The following is a 27,444-nucleotide window of genomic DNA, read 5'->3' on the forward strand; positions in this document are numbered from 1 at the left end:
CAAAGCGGTAGAAACCCTGGAAGAGAATAGCTTAAACTGCAGCCGTGTTAACTTTTACATTGAAAGTCAAGCAGCAATTAAGGCAATAATCGCGCATAGCACATCATCTAAATGCATGTAAGAGTGTAAGCAGTCCCTGGAGAGAATCGGGACAGGGAGAAGTATACATCTATATTGGATCCCAGGGCATATGGGAATGAAAAAGCGGATGAACTAGCCAAAAAGGGCACATCCAGTGAAGCTAGCTCCGTATACGTCCCAATAAGACTGGGTGAGATTAAGCGAAGGCGAGAGTTGCACATGATCGGCCGAGCAGAAAAGGCGTGGATTCAAGCTGTAAAGTGTCGAAAATTATGTGTAGGTCTTACAACCTTAGACTAACAAAGTTGCTTCTATCATTAAGAGGACTGTAGACTCATGGCTGGTATTCTGACTGGACACTGCCTTCTGGCGTCATATGCCTTTAAATTAGGCTTGGTCAATTATAACAGATGTAGGAAGTGCGGGCTTGAGGAGGAAACGATCGAGCATATTCTGTGCTCGTGACCTGCGCTTGCCAGGCTAAGACTCCAGCTATTAGGAGTGATACAGCTATCAGATCTAGAAGCAGCAAGCGGCTTAAGTCCTAGGAAGCTTCTAGTATTTGCGAAGAGGACGGAGTTATTTTATAACATAGGTCCTAGTTTTTGATAGGGTTTTTCAGTTTGGTCTTTAAAACAAACTTCTGACGGACTCATTCAGTCTATGTGATGTCCTCTTGATCGGCCTGTTCAACCTAACCTAATATAGTGTAAAAAAACTAAAAAATACGCAAATATGGTGCCGTGTTAGTGTCTACAATCCACTTAGGTATTTGATCTTGATAGAACCGTAGCACAGAGGTTCGTGTCTCCGCTACTAAGCACAACTCATTTTGTAGCGAGTTATTTAACCACTGCCGCGAGTCTTAAATAATTGCTGCTAGATGGATCTAACTCTCCTAGCCTAGAGAGTTACAAACAAGCATACATACAAGGGAAGCTAATATAAGCGTGTTAAAAAGAGTCGAGGTATTGGAGGCCGACATATGCAGATGTCCCATCTTAAGGCGAAAATGAACAATATTCCCAATAAATTCTGACTTCAGATCAGTGAGGCTTTCTTATAAGCGTCAGAATTTTCATTAGCGCTGGAGGTAGGTTCGTTCCATCTTTTTCTATATTTCCGTGTAAAACGCACAGTTCTGCTGATGACAGTTTTAATACAATGGTAAGCTTTTTACGTTTACAAAAAAAAAAACAAACTCGGTCTTGAAGACAACAAATTAATATGCCAATTAATTATTTACAAGCTAAAACCAAACATAACATTTTATATTATTTTTATACTCAGCTGAGCAGAGCTCACAGAGTACATTAATTTTGTTCGCATAACGATAACTCGTAATGGCATAAGCTAATCGAGATAGATATAGACTTCTATATATCAAAATGATCTGGGCGAAAAAAGAAATTCATTTAGCCATGTCCGTCCGTCCGTCCGTCTCTCTGTAAACACCATAACTTTAGTAAATTTTGAGGTATAGTAATGAAATGTGGTATGCAATTTCCTGGGAATTTATCTCAGATTGCTATTTAAAACGAACGAAATCGAACTATAACCATGCCCACTTTTTCGATATCGAAAATTTCGAAAAACCAAAAAAATACCATAATTTATTACCAAAGACTGATAAAGCGATGAAACTTGGTAGGTGGGTTGACCCTATGACGCAGAAGAGAAAATTAGTAAAAGTTAGGACAATAGGCGTGGCACCGCCTACTTTTAAAAGAAGGTAATTTAAAAGTTTTGCAAGCTGTAATGTGGCAGTTGAGTATGTAGTGTTCGGTTACACCCGAACTTAGCCTTCCTTACTTGTTAGTACTGTCTTTATATATCGAGCAAAGCCATGCGCTTACTCTAATTTACTATTACTAGAACAACATTTTCTGTTTTTAGGCATCTTTAGGAACTTTAATATCTATTGATTAATTTTCTTTCAAAATTTGTGAATACGCTGATTACTTTAGTGTAGCCTCTAACTGCGTCTTCTTCCGCCAAACCCCTAAAGAAACAAAAAAGTTAAATAATTTTCGTTCATTAGCAAAGCATTGATTGATTTTTTAATTAGATGAGCATGAAATTGCGGTATCATCAGTGATTGCAAACGAACTTAGCGTCAAATAATTTTCTCTAAGAAAACTTGTCTAGATTTATTAGGGTGTTTCAAATTAACCTCCTTGAAACTCATTGGAGTTTTTTTTTTGTTTTCCTTGGAACTATGCTCAAAAGATTTTTTAAATGCCAAATGGGCTGCTAAAAATTAGATCAATTGATTTTATTAGTAAGGTTGTTCGCATCGCTCGTAGTATTTTCTGGTACTAATAGTTACTTTTTCGCAAGCTAGTGGAAGTAAAACGCTAGATATATTTGCGAATTGCTTAGAAACCAACCACACAAAGTAAGCTAGTTCAGTTGGCTAAGCGGTTTGAGTTGAAACCGCTTAAGGAATAGTCGACCCAAAAAAAGGGCACTATTGTAAACGGGCGAATGAAATGAACATACGAATGTGCAGATAAACAAAAATAACAAAATAAAAATCGCTTTGAAAAAAAGCAACCGATGTTATAGGAAAATTAGTTTCAGATTTTCGAATTTCTACAACTTTGTTTAACTTTACAGAAAATATTTGCAAAAAAAAATCATAAACTATTTTATAGAGCATTTAATTCTTCACAGATATATAAAATTACTTTTAACACGCTAATATTAGCTTAAAATAATAAAAAAAAACATGTTACGTATGCGCACTGGTACCCAACTTTTCAGTTGGTATGGATATATTAGCATGTAATTGATTGGTTTTGTTTTTGTTTATACACTCAAAAAAAAAAAAAAAAAAAAAAAAACATTTAACTAAAATGAAGAAAAACATTTCCTTAACATTTGTTTTTAAATTGAGGAAAATTTCAGTGTAATGAATAAGAGTTTCTTATTTTTGTAAACAGCTTTTCATTAATTTGAGGAAACATTTTTCTTACTTTATTGAATATTGTATATTTACATGTACGACTTAGCTCTGTGACTAAGACTACTTGACTGTAAAGTTGCGGTCTTTGACTAGAAATCGCCGGCCGTGACAGTTACACAATTCAATTTTTTAATTTTTTTTTTAAAGAAATTTCTCGATTTTTAAGAAACTTATTCCTATAACCAAAGAAAAAAGCACCTTAGTTTTTAAGAAAAATACTTGTCTAAATAAATCCCATTTTTCTTTGTTTTCAGTAAATTTTTGGCATTTTTTTTGAGCCTAGTAACCCGTTAAGGATATATACATACTAAAATACAATACGTCTTATCTTACTATTTATTATAACACTCTTAGACCCGGTTTTTCTGTACAAGTTCAACTCAGTTTGTCAGTTAAACTACGCTTAAACTTGTTCTGCGTTTTTCAGTCTAATTTAATTGAAGTTTAAGCTCAGCTCGGCCGATCTGGCAGGGTTAAACTCTAGTTAACCTATTAGTTATTTGCGTTCGTTCGAAATGGCGCGAAGAGAGCTCATATTGATAACTAGGCATACTTCTAAGCTTGCAATGTGTCCCCACATGACACCAACCATCTCTTCAATTTTAATGTGGAACCAACGCCTCTAACACCCCTTTCCTTATGGTCCACCCCTGTTGAGACAGCAAGTTTCCTTGGACTCCCGTTAGAGGATATTGATGACAATTTGTGATCGGTCGCGGCTGTTAGGTGGGGCGAAGCACTGCTACAACAACAACAACAACAGGAGCAGATATGTACGAGAGAGGTGAATCTCTATTTTTTTACATCCCGCAAACCAATTTGCAGATAGCCAACATGGGGAATGTCCCTACATACATTGGTCCAACATCCAGCAGTGTTTTGGATATTACATTGAGCTCCGAACGTGATATATCAAGGTATGATTGGATGGTTCTTGATAGACCATCCTTCTCCGACCATGCGTACATCAGCTACAGCATCCCCCTAAAGAGGGTAGAGAAGGGAGGAACCTTTAGAAACCCTAGGTCAACGAACAGGACTAAATTCCAGAAACAGGTAGAAACAAAACTGGGACAACCCAAAGAGGTTGCCAATGTGGAGGAACTGGAGGAGTCTAATGATTCCTAACAAGGACGCTTATGACTGCGTATAACAAAGCTTGCCCTCTAAGAAGATTCAGAGGAAAACCAAAGCCGCCATGGTAGAGCAATGAGCTGAGTCTTCTAAGAAGACAGGTAAAAGAAGTGTTTAAATTAGCAAAGACCGCGGAAAGCGAAGCGTGTCGGGACGAGTACAGGGATCTACTGAGGATCTACAAACGTGAAATTTTCAGGTCGACGAGAACCTCATGGAAAAGTTTCTGTACGGACATAGAGTGCTCCAGCGAAACAGCACGGTTGAGAAAAGTCCCAGCAAGGGGAAACATAGTCCAGGGACTAGTGAAGAAAGAGAACGGGGAATGGTCACGTAATAGTGAGGAATCCCTTGAGGTTCTTCTTGATACACATTTCCGATCGGGAGATGGTTCAGAAGGGCCAGCAGACAGCACTCACACTTCGATCACGGAGCGGGTAGTGCCGGGCTTGGTGACCGATACCAAGATCTAGTGGGCAGTAAAGACGTTTTCTAAGTTTAAATCGCCGGGCCCAGATGGTATATTCCCGGCCATGCTACATGTTTCAAGTAGAGCGGTCGTGGAATAGCTTAAAATAATTATCGATGGGTGCATAAGACTGAATCATGTACCGCACTCTTGGAAAATTGCTCGTGTAACTTTCCTACCAAAGGCGGGGAAGATCGGTCACGTGTATCCCAAAGACTATAGACCCATTAGCTTAACATCATTTCTGCTCAAAACCTTTGAGAGGCTGATAGATGTGTACATAAAGTCCAACATGGATGAAAAGCTGCTCTCCACAACACAACATGCGTACACCAAAGGCAAGTCGGTAAACACCGCATTGCATAGGGTGGTAATAAGCATAGAGAAAGCCCTGGCATATAAGGCATATGCTCTAGGAGTATTTTTAGACATTTCCGGAGCTTTCAATAATGTTTCTAAATGGGCGATTATGGATGGTCTTAATTACATTAAAGTAAATCCAGCCTTAATCAGATGGATCGGCTGCATGTTAAATTGCAGAAAGATTACATCACAATTTGGATTGTACGAGGCCACGAAATCAGTGGACAGGGGCACGCCGCAGGGAGAGGTGCTATCACCTCTGCTGCGGACGCTGGTCATCAACCAACTGCTCAGGCGATTCGATGAGGGACCCATAAAACTTACTGCTTACGCAGATGGCGTTGCAATTGTCATAAGTGGAAAGTGCCTCCCAACGACTAGCTCTTTGAAGGATCGGATGCGTCGATATATTCCTATCTGGGCATCAAATGTCGGGTTGAAAGTCAACGCGGAGAAGATGGATATGGTTTGTTTACAAAGAGGTAAAGTTACTAAATTGGACCAGGCCTAAGTTAGGAGGGGTGACCCTACAGGAGAAACCTTGCACAAAATATCTACGAATCATCCTAGACAGTAAGCTGTCATGGAATCTCAACGTTAAGGAGAGGGTGAAAAAGGCTTCAACGCATTTTATGCATGTAAAAGGATGCTGGGGTGTATGTGGGGCTTATCGCCCTCTCTTTCTCATTGGGTTTTTACAACGATTGTAAGCTCTATTCTATACCATGGAATTATTGTTTGGTGGAAGGCAACACAAAAACAACGTACCTCAAAAAGTTAGAGGGGGTATGCAGCCTATCAACGCTTAGCAGTACGGGAGCCCTGAAAACAACCCCGACGGCAGCATTGTATGTCATACTGCACCTTCCACCTGTAGACCTGGTTGCAAAGAACATAGCGTTAACAACTGCAACCAGGCTCGGTGCCTCGGGGCAGCGTGAGCGCCGAACCTACGGCCATAGTAGTATAGTGTCATCAATCACAAGACGAAAAGACTACCTGATTCCCTATATGCGCTTCGAGGGCGATCCTAAGGCCATAATAGAGGTGGGCGGTTGGCGCGAGGGTGCTCAAATGGCGAACGAGGCGATACATGTGTACACAGATGGCTTCAAAGTAGTGGAAGGAGTAGGGTCTGCGGTATACTGTGCTGATCCGGAAATAAATAGATCCTACAGGCTGCCGGATTACTGTAGTGTAACCAAAGCGGTAGAAACCCTGGAAGAGAATAGCTTAAACTGCAGCCGTGTTAACTTTTACATTGAAAGTCAAGCAGCAATTAAGGCAATAATCGCGCATAGCACATCATCTAAATGCATGTAAGAGTGTAAGCAGTCCCTGGAGAGAATCGGGACAGGGAGAAGTATACATCTATATTGGATCCCAGGGCATATGGGAATGAAAAAGCGGATGAACTAGCCAAAAAGGGCACATCCAGTGAAGCTAGCTCCGTATACGTCCCAATAAGACTGGGTGAGATTAAGCGAAGGCGAGAGTTGCACATGATCGGCCGAGCAGAAAAGGCGTGGATTCAAGCTGTAAAGTGTCGAAAATTATGTGTAGGTCTTACAACCTTAGACTAACAAAGTTGCTTCTATCATTAAGAGGACTGTAGACTCATGGCTGGTATTCTGACTGGACACTGCCTTCTGGCGTCATATGCCTTTAAATTAGGCTTGGTCAATTATAACAGATGTAGGAAGTGCGGGCTTGAGGAGGAAACGATCGAGCATATTCTGTGCTCGTGACCTGCGCTTGCCAGGCTAAGACTCCAGCTATTAGGAGTGATACAGCTATCAGATCTAGAAGCAGCAAGCGGCTTAAGTCCTAGGAAGCTTCTAGTATTTGCGAAGAGGACGGAGTTATTTTATAACATAGGTCCTAGTTTTTGATAGGGTTTTTCAGTTTGGTCTTTAAAACAAACTTCTGACGGACTCATTCAGTCTATGTGATGTCCTCTTGATCGGCCTGTTCAACCTAACCTAATATAGTGTAAAAAAACTAAAAAATACGCAAATATGGTGCCGTGTTAGTGTCTACAATCCACTTAGGTATTTGATCTTGATAGAACCGTAGCACAGAGGTTCGTGTCTCCGCTACTAAGCACAACTCATTTTGTAGCGAGTTATTTAACCACTGCCGCGAGTCTTAAATAATTGCTGCTAGATGGATCTAACTCTCCTAGCCTAGAGAGTTACAAACAAGCATACATACAAGGGAAGCTAATATAAGCGTGTTAAAAAGAGTCGAGGTATTGGAGGCCGACATATGCAGATGTCCCATCTTAAGGCGAAAATGAACAATATTCCCAATAAATTCTGACTTCAGATCAGTGAGGCTTTCTTATAAGCGTCAGAATTTTCATTAGCGCTGGAGGTAGGTTCGTTCCATCTTTTTCTATATTTCCGTGTAAAACGCACAGTTCTGCTGATGACAGTTTTAATACAATGGTAAGCTTTTTACGTTTACAAAAAAAAAAACAAACTCGGTCTTGAAGACAACAAATTAATATGCCAATTAATTATTTACAAGCTAAAACCAAACATAACATTTTATATTATTTTTATACTCAGCTGAGCAGAGCTCACAGAGTACATTAATTTTGTTCGCATAACGATAACTCGTAATGGCATAAGCTAATCGAGATAGATATAGACTTCTATATATCAAAATGATCTGGGCGAAAAAAGAAATTCATTTAGCCATGTCCGTCCGTCCGTCCGTCTCTCTGTAAACACCATAACTTTAGTAAATTTTGAGGTATAGTAATGAAATGTGGTATGCAATTTCCTGGGAATTTATCTCAGATTGCTATTTAAAACGAACGAAATCGAACTATAACCATGCCCACTTTTTCGATATCGAAAATTTCGAAAAACCAAAAAAATACCATAATTTATTACCAAAGACTGATAAAGCGATGAAACTTGGTAGGTGGGTTGACCCTATGACGCAGAAGAGAAAATTAGTAAAAGTTAGGACAATAGGCGTGGCACCGCCTACTTTTAAAAGAAGGTAATTTAAAAGTTTTGCAAGCTGTAATGTGGCAGTTGAGTATGTAGTGTTCGGTTACACCCGAACTTAGCCTTCCTTACTTGTTAGTACTGTCTTTATATATCGAGCAAAGCCATGCGCTTACTCTAATTTACTATTACTAGAACAACATTTTCTGTTTTTAGGCATCTTTAGGAACTTTAATATCTATTGATTAATTTTCTTTCAAAATTTGTGAATACGCTGATTACTTTAGTGTAGCCTCTAACTGCGTCTTCTTCCGCCAAACCCCTAAAGAAACAAAAAAGTTAAATAATTTTCGTTCATTAGCAAAGCATTGATTGATTTTTTAATTAGATGAGCATGAAATTGCGGTATCATCAGTGATTGCAAACGAACTTAGCGTCAAATAATTTTCTCTAAGAAAACTTGTCTAGATTTATTAGGGTGTTTCAAATTAACCTCCTTGAAACTCATTGGAGTTTTTTTTTTGTTTTCCTTGGAACTATGCTCAAAAGATTTTTTAAATGCCAAATGGGCTGCTAAAAATTAGATCAATTGATTTTATTAGTAAGGTTGTTCGCATCGCTCGTAGTATTTTCTGGTACTAATAGTTACTTTTTCGCAAGCTAGTGGAAGTAAAACGCTAGATATATTTGCGAATTGCTTAGAAACCAACCACACAAAGTAAGCTAGTTCAGTTGGCTAAGCGGTTTGAGTTGAAACCGCTTAAGGAATAGTCGACCCAAAAAAAGGGCACTATTGTAAACGGGCGAATGAAATGAACATACGAATGTGCAGATAAACAAAAATAACAAAATAAAAATCGCTTTGAAAAAAAGCAACCGATGTTATAGGAAAATTAGTTTCAGATTTTCGAATTTCTACAACTTTGTTTAACTTTACAGAAAATATTTGCAAAAAAAAATCATAAACTATTTTATAGAGCATTTAATTCTTCACAGATATATAAAATTACTTTTAACACGCTAATATTAGCTTAAAATAATAAAAAAAAACATGTTACGTATGCGCACTGGTACCCAACTTTTCAGTTGGTATGGATATATTAGCATGTAATTGATTGGTTTTGTTTTTGTTTATACACTCAAAAAAAAAAAAAAAAAAAAAACATTTAACTAAAATGAAGAAAAACATTTCCTTAACATTTGTTTTTAAATTGAGGAAAATTTCAATGTAATGAATAAGAGTTTCTTATTTTTGTAAACAGCTTTTCATTAATTTGAGGAAACATTTTTCTTACTTTATTGAATATTGTATATTTACATGTACGACTTAGCTCTGTGACTAAGACTACTTGACTGTAAAGTTGCGGTCTTTGACTAGAAATCGCCGGCCGTGACAGTTACACAATTCAATTTTTTAATTTTTTTTATACAAATTTCTCGATTTTTAAGAAACTTATTCCTATAACCAAAGAAAAAAGCACCTTAGTTTTTAAGAAAAATACTTGTCTAAATAAGTCCCATTTTTCTTTGTTTTCAGTAAATTTTAGGCATTTTTTTTGAGCCTAGTAACCCGTTAAGGATATATACATACTAAAATACAATACGTCTTATCTTACTATTTATTATAACACTCTTAGACCCGGTTTTTCTGTACAAGTTCAAATCAGTTTGTCAGTTAAACTACGCTTAAACTTGTTCTGCGTTTTTCAGTCTAATTTAATTGAAGTTTAAGCTCAGCTCGGCCGATCTGGCAGGGTTAAACTCTAGTTAACCTATTAGTTATTTGCGTTCGTTCGAAATGGCGCGAAGAGAGCTCATATTGATAACTAGGCATACTTCTAAGATCTCAAAAGTTGTTTCGAAACTGTGGCTAAACTCGAGAATTATAGCGTACACAGCAAAAGAGGGAATTTTTTATAAAGCAACAACTTCTATTACTTAAGTTAAAAATTTAGTTCCCAACTTGTGGTCCTCTAACTAGACTCAAAAATAGGATTCCATATCACAATCTTTTCACGAAAATAAAGTTAAATATGTATAATTAATTTTGATTAACTACTTCATTACCTATCAAGCAGGTGTTCTTCTGTTTTCTCACAATAAATAGCTGTTGACTTTGGTGGTACCACCTTGGATATTTTTTTTCAACTTCACCTCAACTCGATATCTAATGTAGGATATCAACTGGAGAAATGTGATGTATATTCATTTGAGAACTATGCGTTTCTCAAAATCTCTCAAAGGTTGGAGAATAATTCGAGAATGACTTCTGAGAACTCGAGAACTATAAATTTAAAAAAAAATCTCAACGATTGGATAGTGATTGGAGAATCAAAATGGATAGGAAGTCGAGAACTATCTGGTTTAAGAATAGTTAAATAAAGATGTTGGGTATCACTTCCGGATACATATATATTTCGCGGGAAAAATATTGCTTCCGTGTTTGTTGGGTAAACAAAATCCAGCTGTTGCCGTATCTACAAATTATCTAGATAATGCATAACCCAAATGCGGCTTTAAACTGTGACTGAAAAACTGCTCAGTAGTTTAACCGGAGTTTAAATATGATTAGAGTTTAAACAAACTTAGTTTAAGCTTAGCTTAACCAACTACTGAAAACCCGGGCCTTAGAGGCATATTTTTGTAGGTTTGCTGTTGAGCGTGCAAAAATTGTAATCACCCTAGTATGTACATATATGTATATGCTTATATGAATGTATTCCACTTCCAACTGTTCGCATTTCCACAACGTGTCGAGTGCTTTTTGGAGCGCATCTTATTTGTTTGTATGCCGCTTTTTAAGTTTTACCACAGTTATGGTAGATTAGGCCAGGCGGAAGTATAATCACAAGATCTCAATGTCTAAACGCCATTATCAAGAGCTGAAATTTGATTATATAGAACACCAGCATAAAAAGGAAGAAATTGGGACCGCTTACAGAAGTTTCTCGAGATCTTTACCATTTATCAGGTGTATGCGTATGAAACCGGCATTGGCATCTGGCGATCAGTAGGCACAATTGTAGGAATAGTCAAAACTTACCATTGGCGTTAATGGCGCCTTATGATCTGTCAACAATATCCAATACCAAACATTTCAAATTTCTTACAACATCGTGTTTTTTTCGCTCTTGAAAATGTCGAAATACGTGCCTTCAATCAACGATTTGCGGGAAACATTAATTTTCTGCTTCCATTTGAGTAAATCGGCAATAGACCCTCATCGAATGCTTGTCGAAGCTTACGGCAAGCACGCTCTTGGTCGCACGCAGTATAATGAGTCGTTCAACAAGTTTAAAAGTGGTAATTTTGATGTGACAAACGCTGACCGCGGCAAACCACCGAAATTGTTCGAGGACGTCGAACTGCAGGCTTTGCTGAATGAAGACGATAGTCAGATGCAAAGACAGCTCCCAGAACAACTAAACGTGTCCCAGGAAACCATTTCCACATGTTTGAAATCCATGGGAAAGATCATGAAAGCGGAAGATGGGTGCCACATCATCTGAACGACAGACAGCAGGAAAATCAGAAAACAACATGTGAAATGCTGCTCGCCAGACAAAAAAGAAAGTCGTTTTTGCAACGGATCGTTACTGACGATGAAAAGTGGATTTATTTCGTGAATCCCAAACGCAAGAGATCGTATATGGACCCTGGCCAACCAGCACAATCGTCCACAAGACCAAATAGCTTCCGAAAAAAGACAATGCTCTGTGTTTTCTGGGATCAGCGTAGTGTAATCTGGTATGAGCTTCTAAAACCAGGCGAAACTGTTAATAGTCAATGCTACCAACAACAATCGGCCAATTTGAACCGTGATCTGCGCCAAAAACGCCCAGAATATGAAATTAGGCATGACAAAGTGATTTTTTTCGATGACAATGCACCATCACACCAAACAAAACAGACTCGGGAATTGGTTGAGTCGTACAGCTGGCAACCGCTGCCCTACCTCGCTTACTCACCAAACTTGGCTCCATCCGAGTTTCCCTTTTTTGCATCGATGGGGCACGCACTTAGCGAACAGCGCTTCACTTCTTACGAAAATGTTGGAAAATGGCTCGATGACTGGTTTGCTTCAAAAACGAACACTTTTTCAAAGAGGTATCCATAAATTGCCTGAGAGGTGGTCAAAATGTGTAGCTAGCGAGGGCGCTTACTTTGAATAAAATATTCGTTACCATTATCTTGAAATAAATGTGTTTTTTTAAATATTAAATACCGGTTTAATATTCATACACCGATATGTATATGATTTTGTTATTTTTTATACTCAGTTGAGCAGAGCTCACAGAGTATATTAAGTTTGATTGGATAACGGTTGGTTGTACATATATAAAGGAATCGAGATAGATATAGACTTCCATATATCAAAATAATCAGGATCGAAAAAAAATTTTATTGAGCCATGTCCGTCCGTCCGTCCGTTAACACGATAACTTGAGTAAATTTTGAGGTATCTTGATGAAATTTGGTATGTACGTTCCTGAGCACTCATCTCAGATCGCTATTTAAAATGAACGATATCGGACTATACCCACGCCCACTTTTTCGATATCGAAAATTTCGAAAAACCGAAAAAGTGCGATAATTCATTACAAAAGACCGGTAAAGCGACGAAACTTGGTAGATGAGTTGAACTTATGACGCAAAATAGAAAATTAGTAAAATTTTGGACAATGGGCGTGGCACCGCCCACTTTTAAAAGAAGGTAATTTAAAAGTTTTGCAAGCTGTAATTTGGCAGTCGTTGAAGATATCATGATGAAATTTGGCAGGAACGTTACTCTTATTACTATATGTACGCTTAATAAAAATTAGCAAAATCGGAGAAGGACCACGCCCACTTTTAAAAAAAAAATTTTTTAAAAGTAAAATTTTAACAAAAAATTTAATATCTTTACAGTATATAAGAAATTATGTCAAGATTCAACTCCAGTAATGATATGGTGCAACAAAATACAAAAATAAAAGAAAATTAAAAAATGGGCGTGGCTCCGCCCTTTTTCATTTAATTTGTCTAGGATACTTTTAACGCCATAAGTCGAACAAAAATTAACCAATCCTTTTGAAATTTGGTAGGGGCATAGATTTTATGGCGTTAACTGTTTTCTGTGAAAATGGGCGAAATCGGTTGATGGCACGCCCAGTTTTTATACACAGTCGTCCGTCTGTCCTCCCGCATGGCCGTTAACACGATAACTTGAGCAAAAATCGATATATCTTTACTAAACTCAGTTCACGTACTTATCTGAACTCACTTTATCTTGGTATGAAAAATGAACGAAATCCGACTATGACCACGCCCACTTTTTCCATATCGAAAATTACGAAAAATGAAAAAATGCCATAATTCTATACCAAATACGAAAAAAGGTATGAAATATGGTAAGGTAATTGGATTGTTTTATTGACGCGAAATATAACTTTAGAAAAAACTTTATAAAATGATTGTGACACCTACCATATTAAGTAGAAGAAAATGAAAAAGTTCTGCAGGGCGAAATAAAAAACCCTTAAAATCTTGGCAGGTATTACATATATAAATAAATTAGCGGTAACCAACAGATGATGTTCTGGGTCACCCTGGTCCACATTTTGGTCGATATCTGGAAAACGCCTTCACATATACAACTACCACCACTCCCTTTTAAAACTCTCATTAATACCTTTAATTTGATACCCATATCGTACAAACTCATTCTAGAGTCACCCCTGGTCCAACTTAATGGCGATATTTCGAAAAGGCGAACACCTATAGAACGAAGGCCCACTCCCTTTTAAAAATACTCATTAACACCTTTCATTTGATACCCATATCGTACAAACGCATTCTAGAGTCACACCTGGTCCATCTTTATGGCGATATCTCGAAAAGGCGTTCGCCTATAGAACTAAGGCCCACTCCCTCTTAAAATACTCATTAACTCCTTTCGTTTGATACCCATATTGCACAAACGAATTCTAGGGTCACCCCTGGTCCACCTTTATGGCGATATCTCGAAACGGCGTCCACCTATGGAACTAAGGATTACTCACTTTTAAAATACTCATTAACACCTTTCATTGGATACCCATATCGTACAAACGCATTCTAGGGTCACACCTGGTCCATCTTTATGGCGATATCTCGAAAAGGCGTCCAACTATAGAACTAAGGCCCACTCCCTCTTAAAATACTCATTAACTCCTTTCGTTTGATACCCGTATTGCACAAACGAATTCTAGAGTCACCCCTGGCCCACCTTTATGGCGATATCTCGAAACAGCGTCCACCTATAGAACTAAGGCCCACTCCCTTTTAAAATACTCATTAACACCTTTCGTTTGATGCCCATATTGTGCAAACAAATTCTAGGGTCACCCCTGGTCCACCTTTATGGCGATATCTCGAAACGGCGTCCACCTATGGAACTAAGGATTACTCCCTTTTATTATGCTCATTAACACCTTTCATTTGATACCCATATCGTACAAACGCATTCTAGAGTCACCCCTGGTCCATCTTTACGGCGATATCTCGAAAAGGCGTCCATCTATAGTACTTAGGTCCACGCCCTTTTGAAATACTCATTAATACCTTTCATTTGATACCCATATCGTACAAACGCATTCTAGAGTCAACCCTGATCCACCTTTATGGCTATATCCCTAAATGGCGTCCACCTATAGAACTATGGCCCACTCCCTCATAAAATACTCTTTAATGCCTTTCATTTGATACACATGTCATACAAACACATTCCAGGGTTTCCCTCGGTTCATTTTCCTACATGGTTTTTTTCCCTTATGTTGTCACCATAGCTCTCAACTGAGTATGTAATGTTCGGTTACACCCGAACTTAACCTTCCTTACTTGTTTTTATTTTTTTTTAAATAAACCAAATCAAAAGGCCTTGCGTTATCGTTCACAAAAGAACTCACAAATGACCCTTTTTAAGTAATACCTTGCTAACTCGCTTTTAGAAAAGGGCACAGGAAGCACTCTCAGTGGAGCGCTGCCCAGTTGCGCATTACTCTTGCTTAGAAGCTGTTTTGTAATGTAAAGTCAGAAAAAGCTTGTTAATGTCTCTACTGGGATATTAGATGTTAAAATCATTAAGAATGCGGTTATCAATGTGGGGTGCACAAAATCGAATTATAACAGCCGTTGGCGGTATGTGTGATGTATGTATAGGCACATATATTTGTGATGAAGCTGATGCTGAGCGAAATATGTGGCACGTGTGGCAAGGACGGGATTTGAAAGACACAAATAAATAAGTATCCATATATGTATGTATGTGTTTAAAGGCGGGTAAAGTATTGTCGGGCTTACAACTCACAAACTAAGTTGTTATTCATTTAAAAAAACTGAAATGTTTTTAAGAATTGCTTTTGTTTTTTTTTAAATGAACTTTTTTTGTTAAATCTTTTTAAAATAAATTTATAAAAATATATTAAAAAATTGGGGTTCTTGGCCCCAGGGCTTGACTTAATCAAGACAAAATGGCTAAAGGGATTCTGACGAGATTTGAAAGACTCTTAGCCCATTACTCGCCGACCTTCTCTCCACCCCAAACGTCGTTTCCCCTCCCTACTTGCGGAATCATTTATCGATCATTAACGGAAATACTTCGGGATTTTTTTTCTTATGGATTCAGCACTGTGTTGATAGCATTGCGAGACTATCATTGGATTATAAAAAGTTTATTTTCGGAATATTTTTATTATTATATCGATACTTTTTTCAAAAAATTTTTGGATATTTCCAGGAACATTTCGATTTTAATGACTAAGCTAAGTATATTGGAACTACTTTCAAATAAGCTCGGAATGGTTTTCATGATCATTTCGAGATTGTGACTATTATCGGATAACGATTAGACATTGTTTTCTAAATCCATTTTATGTTTTTGGTATAATTTCATGAGCATTTTGTGATTATTGGTTGGATCCTGTCGAGATATTCATAGGGGTTTTTCAGTTTGATCGTTGAGCAAACTTGTGGCAACTTTATGGACTCAAGATTATTTTAAGATTTTTTTTAGGGATTTACAAAAAAATGTTTTCGATGCCCTTCGGCAGTGACACTTCGAGTGTATTTCTGCCATTAAAAGCTGCGCTGTGAGAACCCATCTATCTTGCATATGCCGTTCTAAGTCGGAATAAAACATGTAGGTATTTTCCCGCTAATTTGTACGAAAAACTAAAAGGAGTACTATGCAAATTGGAAGAGAAGCTCAGCCTAAGATCTCTTCGAAGGTTATGGCGCCTTGCATTTATTTTTTATTTGCATATCAGTTAAACATGTTTCATACCATTTCACGATCGTTTCGTCACTATCTTCGGATAGTTTTCGAAACTGTTTTTGTTTATTTCCGATATTGTTCTTGGATCATTCCAGGATTGTTCTTGGGCGAATTTGGACTATTGCGACATGATTTTGACATTGTTTACGACTGTTTTTTCTAGTGCTTCGGTATCAATGTTGTACTGCATATATCGGTGCTATTTCGAAACCTCTTTCGTATTGTTTTATAGATAATTTTTAAACCACTTCGGTACTGATTGATACTAAGGGGCAAATTATGTTTAACGCAGGACTTCATATCCTATAAGAGCATTCACTGACTTCAGTGAATGGAACGCCTTTATGCAATTTTCGGTATTATATAGTGGAGACTGTGAATGGCAATGACTGCGATGCAGAGTGTCACGTTGTGATTTATAATCCGGCCCAAAGTGTGGATCGATTTGTGTATTTCATTTCATTTCATTTATTCGGAAAAAATACATTAGTACAATAAGACAAATTGTCTTTTGTAGTACAACAACCATAATTCATATAATTCATTTAAATAAATAAATAAATAAAAGATGCTAGAAAAACAAGCATATCAAAAACAATACTACAAAACTTTAAATTTTTAATTTTTTGAATTTTAAATTTTGGTTAAATTAGATTAAGATAAGATTAAAATAAAACAAATGCCCACTTTAAGTTTGTTGACTAGAAAAATAACTGAAAATAATATGTTTGTAGTTGCTTTGGTTTACATTATTCCTAATTGCAGCTGGGATAGAGTTCCAAATACGTACGGTGTTGACGAAAAACAGCCTTGTCGAAGCAACGAAGTTAAAGTTAGGCACAACTAGATTACTCGTCCTGGGAGACCTAGTGAATGTCAATTTCTCAAAAAGATATGATGGTGATTTTGCGACAATCAAGCGGTACAAAAAAATCACACTTCTAGCTTTTTGGTAGTCAAATATGTTACATCCTAATAGCTTGGACCTCCAAGCCGAAATATGATCAAATTTTCGTAACCCGAAAACGTAACGAGTTACATGATTAAAGGCGACCTCAACTTTGTGTGCAGAACATGAGTCCAACTTGTTATAAACGAGCTCTGAATAGTTTATTATTGGCAAAAGAAGCTGTAGGGCCAGTTTTCTTCTAATATGCGGAGGTGTGAAATGTGCAGATTGCCTAAGATTGCGCAAAGTGGTATACACTTTACGCATGACTGTATTGATGTGGTCTTCACAACTTAGATTAGAGTTGATAACGAAACCCAAATTTTTAGTTCTAGAAACAATTTGTAAAGCCGAGTTTCCAATGTATATTGGTGAGGCAAGGGCATCAACGGACCTATTCTTCGAAATGGGCAAAATGAACAATTTAGTTGCATTAAGGCAGAGACCATTATTATTGGCCCAGCTCTGTACTGACAATAAATCATTATTTACTTTAAGACAGAGTTTGGCTACGTCCGTGAAACTACCAGACAAATATAATTGTATGTCATCTGCATATGCGTGCATTTTCATGTGCTGACAAACCGAGAAGATATCGTTTACAAAACTCTTGGGCTTTGTTTTGTTTTCGTTATCCTTATACCAAAACTTCTTGATTTTTGTGTAAACCCTAAGGATTTATTTTGTATTATTTCAAGATCATTCGGCAACTATCTCAGGATTATTTCGGGACTGTTTCTAGTTTATTTCGAGATTGCTTTCAGGATGAGTTTCTAACTTTTTCAGATAATTTTGGTACGAGCTTAGGATGGTTTTGACCATTTTTATTGTACTTGAAATTAAATACAATCTTTTGGTTTCCTTATTATTCACATATTCTTATTTATATCTTTCATCGTTATGATGTCAGCGTATTAAAGTCAATTTACTATTGCACACAATATTTTACACTTCATTAAACTAAGCTGGTTACCGTTAATGGTATTTACATAATAATCGATACTTGCATATATACATCCCATATATAACAATATGTATTGAAGTGTGTATAATCTGTAGACTGGTCACCATAACCTTTTTTCATAAAGACTAAATATATAAAAAAAAAGTTTTCAGCTTAAATGTAGTGGAAAGCACAAATTGGTTTTGTTTTTAGCGAGCTTTATTTTTATCCAATATTGATATTTAAATAGGCACTCATACAATTAATGAAAGGATCTAAAAAATTTGTATACATACAAATTTACGTCCTTCAAACTTCAGAAAAAATACGTGGCTTTTTCGCAAAATAGCTATGATGGTCTTTGTCATAATTGCTTCATCTATATAAAAAAAAAAAAAATAATAAATGCAAGGCGCGATAACCTCCGAAGAGATCTAAGGCCGAGCTTCTCTTCCAATGTGAGTCGTGCTCCTCTTGTGTTTATATGTTTAATATGTTATGTTTGATATGTTTTATGCCGACTCCGAACGGCATCTGCAAGGCAGACGAGTTTTCACTGAGAGCTTTTCATGGCAGAAATACATCCGGAGCGCTTGCCAAACACTGCCGAGGGGCGACCCCGCTAAGAAAAATTTTCTTCAATTGAAAAACCTTATTTCTAAAATTTTGATGTTGCTTTGTCCGGGGTGTGAACCCAGGGCATACGGTGTGGTAGGCGGAGCACGCTACTATCACACCACGGTTACTTCAGCTACGCTACAGCAAAAAAGGAAATAAAATAAGTTATTTAGAGCGGTATAGTACTTTTACGAATTTACTGCTATTCCGCTTATTTCAAATCTTCTACTAAGGTTCGAATCACTAAACTGTTGAATAAATAACTCCATTTTTCAATAATCCAAAATAGCCTTTATTAAAGTACAATAACACTACTATTGCCCGACAGATAGCGTACTTAATTAAAACTGATTCTAGCGCCTCTACTGTTAATGTCTTTTATACTCTTTGATTTCCTCGTTGCATCTTCTAAGCGCTTCTGTTCTAGAATCTGCTAGTTGGTTATTTGTTATAATTAAAACTACAGATGTACGTGTATAGCTCTCATATGCGTGTGTGTTTGTGAGCGACACTTCCACAATTATAATTGCATATCTCATATAAGATATCTGCATGTGTGTGTGGGTTCTTCTCCGCTGTGTATACGTACATATGTGTACACATAATGATTGATTCTTTTATGTAGATAAATAATGATTGATTTATGGATGTGCATACAAGGCGCAGCTTAGCATCGGCTTAGAGATGGCAGTACCCCTTAGTGTTGCTAATATTCGGAAAAGTACAGTAGAGAAGACTTGGGCCGAATTTCTTCAATTCATGAAAATCCAATTCCAATATATACACGAGCCGAAATTGGTTACTTATATGAGGGCTTTAGAAGAGAATCAGCGCTAGTCAATATTTTCTTCATTTCAGTTGACTCACGTACTGGAAGTCCTACCTCTCAGTTCGTAATTTCAGTTGGCATAGCGCTTAAGCAATTGTATGCAAATTTCAGTAGGTGATGACAGCTCCTATTAGGGCTGATTACATTCAACACGGCGTCTACAGACCACAACCACAATAAAGCAAAACTTGACGACAACCGTAGCCAAGCATTGGCTTCTTAATTACTTTAAAAGCGGCAGCCACCAATATAAATTACAGCAAACAGTAGCGAAAAATTTAGAAAAAAATATTAATTATGTTTAAAAAACGCCCAAAAAATGATTTTAGCTTTTATTATCTGTTATTTACTTCTAGTTTAGTTTTTATTGACAAAATAAAAAGGACGGCTCTCACTGTCGTTTCCCAAAAGTATAGTTAGGTTTAATCTGGCTACAACGGCTTTCGTGATTGATTGTCGTGCCGCTCTGTCGCGCCGAAAATAAAGACACTCATAAGCAAATGTGTACAAATAATATGACATATGGGGCGGCTACACCGCCGTCGTGAATGTGATCAGCCCTATTGTGATCGCCGAATAGAAAATGCAATTTCATAAAAACTACAAAATATTTCATTAAATTGTTTGGTTTATCGACTTATACTGAACTTTTTATACTCAGCGTACTTTGCACACCGAGTTGGTTGTACAGGTATAAAGGAATCGAGATAGATATAGACTTCTATATATCAATATCATCAGTATCGAAAAAATTTGATTGAGCCATGCCCGTCCGTCCGTCCGGCTGACCGTTAACACGATAACTTAAGTAAGTATTGAGATATCTTCACCAAATTTGGTACACTAGCTTATCTGGACCCAAAATAGATTTGTATTGAAAATGAGAGAAATCGGATTATAACCACACCCACTTTTTATATATATAAAAATTTTGAAAACATTATTATTATTTTGTAAATAATACATAATGATATTGGGGGTTCCCCCCATTAATTCAGAAAACAAAAATTCAGAAACACATTTTTTCAGAAAACATTAGTCAGAAGTCTTTTTTCAGAAAGCAAAAATTCAGAAGTCAAAACTCAGAAACAAAAATTCAGAAATCAAAATTGCAGAACTCAATTTTCAGAAGTCAAATTTCAGAAGTTAAAATTCAGAAGTCAATATTCAGAAGTCAAATTTCAGAAGTCAAAACTCAGAAAGTAATCAGACAGCAAAAAAACATTAAATTTTGCGCAAAATTTTATGTTTTTTTGCTGTCTGATTACTTTCTGAATTTTAACTTCTGAAATTTGACTTCTGAATTTTTTTTTCAGCCATCTGGTTATTTTCCAAATTTACTTAAATGTTTGATTTTTCAGTTTTGATATATTTTAAGTATAAACTACTAATCCATTTTTAATGTATGATCACTGACTTTATTTTTTATCATGACTTTTTCGTGTTATTGTAAATTTTCTTAGATGGATTTGAATATACATTCGATAGGTCGTATAATGAAACGGATTATTTTTTCTGTAGAAAGTAAGAACTTAATTCTAATTCACAAAATTGGAAGTTTTTTCACTTTCGTGAATATTTTTTAGTAAAAAAAGTGAATCGAATTGTGGTGCCAAATTAATTCGATATAACAACGTGGAACCAGGTGAAAATAATGACAACATGCGGATAACAGGCATACATTTACATGCACCAGATACTAGGAAAGTGGAATGTTATCGATTGGCAAAAGACTTAAAACGAAAGGCTACTGAAGAGTGTCGTACCTCGAGAGATATTGTAGGAAAGATGATATCAAATGCAAATATAGCTGTTAGACCGATTCTCCCTTCAGTCGATCAAATGATGCGCACCGTCAGGCGAACACGTGCTTTAAATTTCGTTCCGAAAAATCCTAATAATCTCAGTGAACTCGTTCTTGAAAATGAGTTTATCAAAACAATAAATGGAAAACAATTTTTGCTATATGATAGTGGGCCATATTATCAAAGACTAATCATTTTTTCCACAGAAGAAAATTTTAAATTTTTAGCAAGTTGCTCCTCGATTCATATGGATGGCACATTTTCTGTTGTTCCTCCACTTTTTTCCCAATTATATACATTGCATGGCAAGTGTTTCCTTTATATGTATATATTTAAATACAGTTCTCGATTCTATTGAAATTCTATTATTTGCAGGAGGTTTAAATGCTTTAATACTTCCCTTGGTATATGTACTAGTATGTAACAAAAAACACGAAACATATAATATCATAATGAAGACTTTATTAGAACAAAGAAACTCATTTTAACCTAAATATGTGATGTTGGATTTCGAGAAGGCGGCAATTAATTCAGTAAAAAACTCGTTTCCCGAAGCATTAATTCATAGATGTTTTTTCCACTTTTCCAAAAACATTTGGAGACATATCCAATCATTAGGGATGCAAAAGAGTTATACAAATTTTTCAATTTTCGCAATGAATTTGAAATATTTATTAGCACTTGCATTTGTTCCAGATGAAATGGTGATCGATGCATTCGGATTGATATCTGAACTGGAATTTTATGTGGATAACGAAGAAAAGGAATACAATTCCGAAATACAAAACTTATTAAATTATTTCGAGGTAACTTATATTGGATTGCCACTTCCTGGAACACAGCAACGTCGGAAGAAGTCGTTTGATTGAAGCCCAAACAAATAATTCTATCCAAGGGTGGCACAACGCCATTCGATATGCATTTGGGACACACCCTAATATATTTAATTTCATAAATAAAATAAAAAACGAACAGGCAGTAACAGAAACAAAACTACAGCAATTTTCAGCTGGAGGTGAACCATATCGAAAACGCAAGAAAAAATACAAAGACTTCGATCAGCGTTTGTTTAGTATTGTAAATTCATTTGCAAAAGATGAACGTGAAAATGATTTAATTAATTACATGCTTGCCATTGCACACAATTTAGAATTTCAGATTGTACTACTTTTTCTTTATACATAATACCTTTCAATAAATAAAAGTTTCTGAATTTTGAGAAAAATTTTAAGTTTTTTCTGTATTCTGATTACTTTCTGAATATTGACTTCAGAATTTTGATTTCTGAAATTTGGCTTCTGAAATTTGACTTTTGAAATTTGACTTCTTAATTTTGACTTCTGAAACTTCATTTCTGAATAATGATTTCTGAAATTTGACTTCTGAGTTTTAACTTCAGAAATTTGTCTTTCTGAAAAAGGGTTCTGACTAAAGTTTTCTGAAAAAGGTGTGTTTCTGAATTTCTGTTTTCTGAATTTATGGGGGGCACCGATATTGGGACTCTTGATAAAAATTGGAAAACAATTTTTAAAACGGCCGTGGCACCGCCCACTTTTGATAAAATAAATTTTACAAATATTATTAATCATAAATCAAAAATCGTTAAACCTATCGTAACAAACTTCGGCAGAGGGGTTGCCTTTACTATAAGGAATGCTTTGAAGAAAAATTAACGAAACCGGCCAAGGACCACGCCCACTTTTATACCAAATATATTTAAAAGGGTCTTGGACGAATAAAATAAGCTATATCTTTGCAAAAAAAGAGCTTTAGATCAATGGTATTTCATTTCCCAAGTTTATTTAGAACAATAAATAGGAAAAACATCAAATTTAAAAAAATGGGCGTGGCACCGCCCCTTCTATGACTAAGCAATTTTCTATGTTTCGGGAGCCATAACTCGAAGAAAAATTAACATATCGTAATGAAATTATATTCACATATTTTCCTTATAGCAGTAAATATTTCTAGCAAAAATGGACGGGAGCGGTTAAAGACCACGGCAACTGAGATATAAAACAAGTTTAAAAGGGTTGTAGACTAAAATAATAAGCTATAACTTAGGAAAAAATAGTTTTTAATCAATGATATTTCACTTATCAAGTTTTATTGTAAGAGGAAATGGGGAGACATTTATTTTTTAAACGGGCGGTGCCACGTTTTATGTAGAAAAGTAATTTATCTGAAATGAAATGTACAATTGAAGCTCACACTGAGTATATAATGTTCGGTTACACCCGAAATTATTACATACATTGTTATATGAATGTATGGCACACAAGGCTTTGGGGACCCCAAGTTCATTATGGGAGGAGAAGGAAGATTGGCTTGATAGCTCTGTTATGATCATACGGAAGTCGTTCCCGGGCTTGGTATTCAGGAAAAAGTGGGGCCTGTGACGAAACATTCGGAATGGGTGTAAGAGGCCTTTGTTTGACCGATCATAATATACGGAGCCATGGTTTGGTGAGAAGAGTTGAGGAAAACGTTAGGGGGCTTAGAATATACCCGCGGCAGGTATGCCCGTCGTAAGAGGCGACTAAAATACCAAATTTATTTAAATGGTTGCCAATTTATAGCTTCTCCAATCCAATTGTCAACCTCACCTACCCGTGGCGAATACTGTTTCTTTAGCAGTCGAGGTTCTGCCGCCCCAGAGTTCCTCGTGGATTTAGGAAGGGGATAGAGCGGGATGGCCTAGAATGTTTCGTGTAGTCATACTAAATCGTACCTTTATGGTGCTTGTTACCGGAACGTACCGGATCTGTATCTGGCAAAGGACCACCAACAGCGATAACACTCGCCAAGGCCTTCGGAGAGTGCCCTTATCTCTACAGCAACAACAACAACAGAGAAGGTATGATGGCTCCTGGAGTGTGTGAGAGATAAGTTCTCCGGAATATTTATGATCCTGTTTGTAATGTCGTGATAATGCAGCGAATAAAAAACCCAAAGACTTCGCTGGCAATGGCTTGTTATGCCAATGGTCGTGGATGCTCCAGCCAAGAAAGCATTTCAGTCGACACCGCAGTTTGGAAGAACAGGAAGGATGAGACTGCCACTAAGTTGGCAGAGGCAGGTGGAGGACGACTTGTTTTCCCTTGGTGCAGGGACAGCTGGGACAATCTTCAAAAAATTTTCAATTACGTATCCTCAATCGTCTGCAAATGCGTATTTAAATTTATATTTAAATCGTATTTCAAACCAACTACATTATTCTTTGCTCAGTTAGGCAAATCCAAGTAGTACCGACATTTGCTTTAAGTATTCCTTACAAAAAGAATTTGGTAAATGTGGTCTTTACAGAGTCTTTGCTATAGCAATTACCAAAAGTACCGAAAATAAGTAGCTAACAAACGTTTTGTGGCTGTGTGTGTGTGTATGTAATGAGTCAGTGTGCATAGAAGGTAACTTTAATTAATACCAATTACACAAATGTTGCTAAGAGCAGGCAATAAAAGAAATCGAAAAAAAAATTTGGTTACATTTTACGCAGAGTTGGTTTGCTTCTTGGTGGTGCTTATTGTACTGCAAGAATAAAATCTAATGAGAAACAAGTAAGGTGTCTAAGTTCGGGTGTAACCGAACATTATATACTCAGCGTGAGTTTCAATTTTACATTTCATTTCAGATAAATTAGTTTTCTACATAACATGTGGCACCGCCCGTTTAAAAAATAAAGGTCTCTCCATTTCCTCTTAGAATAAAACTTGATAAGTGAAATATCATTGATCCAAAACTATCTTTTGCTAAGTTATAGCTTATTATTGTAGTATACGACCCTTTTAAATTTGTTTTATATAAAAGTGGGCGTGGTCTTTAACGGATCCCCTCCATTTTTACTAGAAATATTTTCTGCTGTAAGGAAAATATGTGTACCAAATTTTATTACGATCCGTTAATTTTTCTTCGAGTTATGGCTCCCGAAACATAGAAAATTGCTTAGTCATAAAAGGGGCGGTGCCACACCCATTTTCAAACATTTTAGTGTCTTCCAATTCAATGTTATAACTCAATTTACAAAGTAAAATTCTATTGATACAAACCTCTTTTTCGCTAAGATATAACTTATTATTTTCGCCTACGACCCTTTTAAAAATCTTGTGTATAAAAGTGGGCGTGGTCTTTACTCGATCTCGTCCATTTTTTCCAGAAATATTTCCTGCTATGGGGAAAATTTGTGTACCCAATTTTATTACGATCCGTTAATTTTTCTTCGAGTTATGACTCCCGAAACATAGAAAATTGCTTAGTCATAAAAGGGGTGGCGCCACGCCCATTTTTTAAAATTTGAAGTTTTTCCTATTTATTGTTATAAATCCACTTGCAAAATGAAATACCATTGATATAAAGCTCTTTTTTGCAGAGATATAGCTTATTTTATTCGTCCACGACCTTTTTCTCTTTAATATAAAAGTGGGCATGATCCTTAACCATTTCGTTAATTTTTCTTCAAAGCATTCCTTATAGTAAAGCAACCTCTCTACAGAATTTTGTTACGATAGGTTTAACCATTTTTGATTTATGATTAATAATATTTGTAAAATTGATTTTATCACAAATTTTTTTCAAATTTTTATCGACAGTCTCAATATCAGTCCACATGTCAAATTTCAACATTCTAGGTTTATTATTTACTAAATATATAAAAAGTGGGCGTGGTTATCATGCGCTTTCGCTCATTTCTTGGTCCAGATAAACTCGTGTACAAAATTTGGTGAAGATATATCAATATTTACTCAAGTTATCGTGTTAACGGTCAGACGTACAGACGGACGGACGGACATGGCTCAATCAAATTTTTTTTCGATACTGATGATTTTGATATATGGAAGTGTATATCTATCTCGATTCCTTTATACCTGTACAACAATCAAATCCAATCAAAGTTAACATACTCTGTGTGCAAATCACGCTGAGTATAAAAAAAGATTCTGATATAAAAATATTTTGGGTAAAATAGTCTTAAGGCCTTGAATCAAATATCAATCGAAAAGGATTAGGCTACAGAAATGCAAGCGCATATGTAACTTAAAAAAAAGAAACAAATTCCAACCGAAATCCTTTTCAAAATGGAAATTAATGGAAGCGAAAATCCAGCAATTTCAATTAAAGTAAAATGTGGCAATGAAATGCCATTCAAAGCAATTAAGACCACTGAATGAGTTGGCTTAGAAAGCGCTATTTCTACGAATATTAATGCGAGCAGGAAATTACTCTTCATGCCTTTGGGGCATTCCATGCCAACTCATCCTGTCAAGGAATTTTGCATTTGCGTTGAGGTTTTCTGCACCGTTTTTTTTTCTCATTTATGTCATTTAGTTTAACGAAAGATATGAATATTCGAAAAGATACCGTATTTTTATACCTTTCATGAACATGAAATGGTATATTAACTTTGGTCCGATGTTTGTAACGTTGAAAAATATACCGAATTGATCAGGGCGACGAACTGAGTTGATATAGCTATGTCCGTCTGTCCGTCCGTCCGTCTGTCTCTTTGAACGCAAAATAGTCCCTCAAATTTTGAGATATCTCAATGAAATTTGGCGCAAGGATATATTTTTGTATTTTATTAGACATTTGTCGGATCCGGTAGGATCGGACCACTATAACATATATCTCCCATACAACCGATCGTTCAGATAAGGCGATTTTGGTTATTCCTGCCGCAATTTAGAAAGTATAAACGTGAAACTCAGTGATATATATTTTAATATATCGTAAAAAAATTTCTGGAAAAATCACTTTGATCGGAGCTATATATAGTATATATCCCATACAACCGATCGTTCGGATAGAAAGATTTTTGGCCATTTCTCCCTTAGTTTTCAATATAAGAACGTGAAACTTGGTGATATATATTCTAATACATCATAGAAGATTTCCTGTAAAAATCATTTCGATCGGAGCTATATGTATATAGTATATACCTATCTCATACAACCGATCGTTCAGATAAGGGGGTTTTTTTGCCATTTTTTATTTTATATTTATCTTAAAAATCGTTTAGGTTTGAACATATGCTC

Source organism: Eurosta solidaginis, chromosome 3 (genome assembly GCF_040869045.1).
Source record: "Eurosta solidaginis isolate ZX-2024a chromosome 3, ASM4086904v1, whole genome shotgun sequence".
In the NCBI taxonomy this organism is placed as follows: Eukaryota; Metazoa; Arthropoda; class Insecta; order Diptera; family Tephritidae; genus Eurosta; species Eurosta solidaginis.